The following is a 6,495-nucleotide window of genomic DNA, read 5'->3' as shown; positions in this document are numbered from 1 at the left end:
GTGGAGGCGGCAGGAACAGCCGGTGCACGCGCCCCTGTGCTCCGGGGCACTCACCAGTGGTTTGCACCGGGCACTCTCTTCTGCTTCAAGGAAGGCGTTGTGCAGAGCAGACCGGCTAGGCTGCAAGGGGCGTGTGTGTGTGTGTGTGTGTGTGTGTGTGTGTGTGTGTGTGCGGTCTTTGGGGTCGATCCTGCTGTATTCTAGTAGACATGTGCAGAAGTTGTTCATATACATGGAGAAGGAACTTCCTGTTTAATCCCAAGCCTGGAATCTCCTGGACGAAGTGTCTGGAAGGATCCTCCCCAAAATGTTCAAAGGAGCTGTTTGCTGGCAGCTCTGTGGACAATACAACAAGCGTGGATAAGCCAGAAGCCCTTCTTGTTCTAGAACAAGATTCTGGGTTGGGTGTTGGGAATGCGCTCGAGAAAAATGATTCTGGCACAATTAAAATGGAAAGGAAGTCTTTATTTGGGATTGTGGAGCTAGGTGTCAAGGCTATCGCAAAGGGGTGAGACAGCCACACAACTCGATCAGCAAAGACAAGTTGGGGGATTCCAGCTGAAGAGAGTGCGGGGTCAGGGGTAAGAATTTCCCAGCAGGAGGCAGAGGGTTGAGGGATTCTTGCTAAACCGATTTAACAGGATTCTTGCAGGTGGCAGACTAGATTGGCCTGACAGATATCCAGGGAGGTGGCTGGGAGGGGGTTCTCTAAAACCGCAGGGTGCGTGCTAAAACCAGGCTGGGAGGTCAAGGACAAGAGAGGTGTGTGTGCCAACACAGAGGCCTGCCGGGACAGAGAGCCGGAAGCTTCAGTTTGGTCAAGGAGAGAGATTTGTCCACCTTTCCAGTCTGTCCCCGCGATCTCTCTCTCCAAGCTTTGCTGGCCATTTTGACTGTATTTATATGTGAATTTTACTTCTCTCTGTAAGGGAGGGGCCACTGTGCAGCTCTTAATACACAAAATACAGGGTAGCAGATACATCTTTGGAGTATAATTATGGTGGACCACCCAATACCAGAGAAGGTCTAATGCAGTGGTTCTCAACCTTCTGGCCTTTTAAATACAGTTCCTCATGGTGTGACCCAACCATAAAATCATTTTCGTTGCTACTTCATAACTGTAATGTTGCTACTGTTATGAATCGTAATGTAAATAGTTGATATGCAGGATGGTCTTAGGCGACCCCTGTGAAAGGGTCGTTCGACCGCCAAAGGGGTCGCGACCCACAGGTTGAGAACCGCTGGTCTAATGGATGGATGGGGAACATTATTCAAATGTGGGAGGGAAGAGGTGTTAGAATTTTTGTTTTTATGAACAGGTCTTTTTTGAGTGTAAAGATAGCGTTTTCAGAGCAAGAGTGACACCTTAGCTCACATTGATTGACATTCCCTGCAGGAAGCCACCCATTGTCTTCACTAGCAGAGAAGTGCAAACAAGGGTCCCGGAAGGCTGGTGAACCTTGAACCCATGGCAAGGGCCAGAGTTGTGCACCGATTGTCTAGTCCAGACAATGGGGGCTCAAGCTATTTCCTGACCAAATAGTCTCAGAGTAAATCCTTCTAATATTTACTGACCGTTAAGATAGTCTGTCTGTTACCGCAGTTACCTGCCTGCCTAAGAGCTAGATGTGTATCCAAAGTTGAATAAAAGGCTGGCGAGGCCTGGGCACCAGTGGAAGTCCTTTCTCTTGCATTGGGCTTTCCCGCCTGGCCCCAATATTTCCAAATTATTATTTCTTGTCTTGTTTCTTTCATTTGCGTGCGGACCCTTCTCCAGATCCCGAACCCTGAACCACGTGGGACGTGGGGAACCTTCAATTCCCATCTTAACTCTTCTGAGGAGATGGCTGATTGAGAGGAAAGAGAGGGAGGGTGTCAGGAGATGGGTACTGGGGCATTGTGGGCAACTCGCCAAAAAGTATTAAGACATAACGAGATAACCAAAGAGCAATGGTAGGTTACGGTTTTAGTCTCTGAGAGCCCTAATGTTCTTATGGAACTTTGATTAGATTTTCTCTGGGAAGAGGCTGATCAGCGGAGACCCCTGAATTCTTGACTTTGAGCCCCATGGTCTCAGTTGTGGTCTTGGGCCCACCTTTGTACTAGTCCATAGCTGCCAACAAGACTTACTCATAGGGACAGAGTGCTGGAGTAGGGACAAGACACTGCGGACATCCACGTGTAAGTCAGGTCGCTGGTCTCCGCCTGGCTCTCCAGCTAACCAGATGTTGTCTGGGCTCCGCCTCCACCCTGTCATTTAGAGATTCCATTCTCAGTAAGACAAGACTTGGTCTTGGTCTGAATGGGGAGTGACTAAAGCTAGTCCTTGAGGGTGTGCATGGCTGTGGCAATCCTGTAGGATGGAATTCTGTTGGTGGGTGGTTAATAAACATGAGACCAAAGAAGGAATCAATGTGACAGTTGTTTATTGGTGCTAAGGGTCCGACTCCATCTTCCCTCCTCTTGAGTTATCGCGGTTCACAGCCATGGGGATTCAGAGAAGCCACGCTGCTTCCGCAGAGCCCCCGGCCCCATGCTCCACCCCTTGGGGAATGTGGTAGATTGAGTGACCGGTCCTGACCCTTTGCGTCCCTGTGGAGCGCTCCCCGCTGTTAAACAACACATCCCGCGGAGGTCTCCTGTGTGCAGATGTGCTTCAGTGACCCTTCACTTGGCCCGGCCATGTGACATGCCGTGGCCAGTGGAATGAGGGTGGGAGTGACTACGTGTAAATCCTGAGCACAGGTCGTGAAAGGTGTCACAGGTCTTCACTTGCACCTCTGGGAGCTTTTGTCCTCTGCCGTGACCAAACATGCCCAGGCACTCATGCCCCTCCAGCCTGGGCTCCAGAATGAGACCTGTGCTATGTGACCACCCTGTGAACATAAGCTATTGAGTGCCGGGGTGGCTGGTTATGTGGCCTTTTTGTGGCGATGGCTGATGGACACAGTGACAACAGCAACCTTGGACTTGGTGCTCTCAACATTGGCCCCATAGGGATGCTCTGAGGCAGGGAAAGGAGACTTGCTATTTCATGCTGGGAATCCTCAGACGTGTGGACAAGGAAATTCTAGATTGGGAGGGGGGAGAGGAAAACAAATGGGGGGAGGCGGTGTCACTGCTGACTGTATCTTTCTCTTCCCTGGGATGCTGGCACCTCAGAAGAAGATGAAGACATGACCTTAACTTTAGGTATTTGCCAGTAAAGCCTCCAGACATACCCGGCAGACATTGTTGGAATGGGAGAGCCACCCTGTTCTGCACAGTTCTTGGCAGGGCTCCCAGGGTCCTTGGAGAGGAGGGGTGTGGTTAGCGCACCTCAGAAGGTTAAGGAACACTTAGCGGTCTCGCTAGGAAAAGAGAAAGAGAATTTTAATACTGAGTATAGACTAGCTACTGGAACACACAGCCCCCTAAATGTATAAAGGCCCAAACAATCAAAATATTTTTGTTCATGTAACAGTCCTTTGTGGGTGTTCCTGGTCCACAGGTGACTCTCCTCCTGCTGTGTTTGAGGGACCCAGGTTCCTTCCATCTTGTGACTCTGTAGTTGTCTTCATTCACCAGAGTGAAGGGGAGAGAACAAAAGAGAGAAGGCACACCCTTTTCTTGGCCCTAGAGGGCCACACATCTCTTTTGCTTACATGCCATTGGTGAGGATTAGTTACACGGCGACATTGATATGAGGAGGGGCTGGGAAAGGTAGGGCACCTGGGCAGCCACATTCCAGTGACATCTCCACACATTGAAAAGGGAAGCCTGGGCGTTTGTCTCTGTCACAGGGATGCTTTTTCTTTCAACACTTTACATTTTAAAATGGTGCAACTTTATTTTTCAACCCCCCAAATCAGAATAGCCTGTGTGACAAGTTAGGAGATGAGAGTAGATAAACAGAAAGGCAGTTTATTTGAAAGCAAAGCTTTCAGAAAATTGTGAACGATGCTCAGTTGGTTGGAGCATCATCCCATGCACCAGAAGTTTGCGGGTTAAATTTAAGGTCAGGGCACATACCTGGATTTTGGGTTCAATCCCCAATTGTGGTGTGTATGGGAGGCGATAAATCAATGTTTCTCTTTTTCTCTTTCTCTTCTCTCTCTCCTCCTCCTGTCTCTAAAAATCAATAAAAAACCAACATATCCTCACTTGAGGATTTAACAGAAACAAACAAGTCAGCCGTGTACCAAGTGCATCCCACAGCGGATGTTCGGTGGAGAAGTGAAAAGGGACAATAGGGAGGACCCAGACACAGTGAGCGTGAAAAATACCTAACAATAGAGACTTCAATGGGAAGCTATATTCAACTTACAGCACTTTTATTTTAGTAACTATTTTATATATCTGCTAGAGGCCCAGTGCACGGATTCATGCACCGATGGGATTCCTCGGCCTGGCCTGCGGGGATCAGTGGACCTCCACACCGCCACAGCCCAGGCTTACCCGCCAGCTAGTTTGGCTCCAGCCCGCTGTCCGTGTCAATCCCACGTAGCATGAAGTAGTGCGCAAAGTGGCAGGTGGCCAGGGAGGAGCCAGGGAGGAGCCCGAGCCCAGGCTGGGCACCGCTCCTGCTCTGGGAGAGGCTCACACCTCCTTAGCTGCGCCTGGCGCCTGTCTGTCAGCTGATTGGCACTCCTGCCTTGGGAGCACACTGACCACCAGGATACAGCTCCTGCTTTGAGCATCTGCCCCCTAGTGGTCAGTGCACATCATAGCGACTGGTCACTTAGGCTTTTATATATAGAGACTAGAGGCCCAGTGCACAAAATTTGTGCAAGAGTAGGCCTTCCTTCCCCCAGCTGCCGGCACCGGCTTCCCTCTGGCACTGGGGACCTGGGCTTTCCTCTGGCCGCCAGCTTCGTCCAGATGGACGTCCGGAATGACATCCAGTCTAATTAACATATTATCCTTTTATTATTATAGATGCTGGAATTTTGCTACTTTTTTTGACACGTATGCATTATGGAAAATGTGTGAACTTGTCTTTAAAAATAATTGCCTACTCAATTCCAGAGCCACCAAGGGAAAAGGCATCCTCTTCTGAAGGAGGTAAAGCCTCTGTTCCTGGGACATGAACCAAACCAATCCAACCAAGAAACAAAAATCTTTCTGTAACTCCCTGGCACCTGCTTCCCTGAGTGGCTCGGGCAGAGCTGGGGGCTGGGAGGCTTCCTGGAACAGGTGGGCTCAGCAAGACCTTGAGTGTTAAGTTCAACAGGTAGAAACGAGGGGAGGAGTTAATGAGTATATCTCAGCCTGTCCTTCAAAGCCCGGAGATTTACACACGGGATCAAAGGCTAGTGGACCCAAAGGGAGAAAGTAATGTCAGAGGACTCAAAGGATGTTTCCAGAGAAGCCTTAGAAAGAGGCCATTTGGTGTGATAATTGCGTTTATAATTCATGGAAATGTCAGGACATTTACAATCTGATGAAAATTTAAAGACGCTTATTGTTAACTAATAAAAATAGCTAAGTGATGATATCACACAGCTGTGATCCATAGTATATCCATTGGGATGACTGGGTTAATAAATGAAACAGTTATAAGTGGGGTAGATTCTGCTGGGGCTCATTAAAGCTTTATATCTGCAAACTCAACCTTTCCAAGTTCCAGGACGGGCGCCCAGGAATGAAGCTTTTTCTGCGCCTCGCTCACGTCAGCTGGGTGGCTGGTGTGGATCTTGCCTCTCTAGGCCTTAGAGCCGATGTGCTGGCTTGTGTGACTTTGGAACCTACACACGACAGGCCTCCCATTGGTTCACCCTCTGCTCGCCTCCTGAACGAACATCTCTTCCTGGTTCTATCCATAATGGCCAGGAAATGGCATATTGGAACAGGCTGGTGGAGAAGCGGATGCTAGAATCCAGCAGTCTTCTGTCAAGCCAGACACTGAAGGGATTTGCAGAATGAAAGAAACAATGCCACTCTCTTCAATAAAATGTCTTTGTTCTGGAAAAGGTAATTATTTTTCATAAAGCATATTCTGTTGATAGGCATGGGGCTTATTATTGTTCTTCATCAATAAACAAGTACATATTTTTCAGTGCCTCCATTTTAATTTCTACTATGGTAAATATCAAGAGAGGTAACATACAGCATCCTTTGGAGTATGGGTAGAAAGGGGGCTGAGAACTAAGGACATTACTTAAAATAAGGGAGAAATGTTGCTATTTACTAGATGGCTAAAGGCTCAGATTTTTCACATCATTCAGGATAATTTGGGCAATTTATCAGTAAATAGCTAAGGGATAATGTGTTTCGTAAAAAGTATTACTCATTAGGGATAGCCTGTTAAGAATATGTTTAAATATTAATAGCAAATAACTGTAGAATAAAACAAATCAGGCTAGAAAGGAAATTGAGTAATCTCCTAAATTTAAAAAAAGAAAAAAAAGGGGTGGGGGAGCCACATAGACCTGGAACATCCATTACCAAATCTCCAAGGGCAGAAACGTGGACTTAGAGGATTATAAAGAAGGAAATTCTAAGAAGGAATGTCTT

Source organism: Myotis brandtii, unplaced genomic scaffold (genome assembly GCF_000412655.1).
Source record: "Myotis brandtii unplaced genomic scaffold, ASM41265v1 scaffold64, whole genome shotgun sequence".
NCBI lineage: Eukaryota > Metazoa > Chordata > Mammalia > Chiroptera > Vespertilionidae > Myotis > Myotis brandtii.
This window is presented reverse-complemented; position numbering follows the sequence as displayed.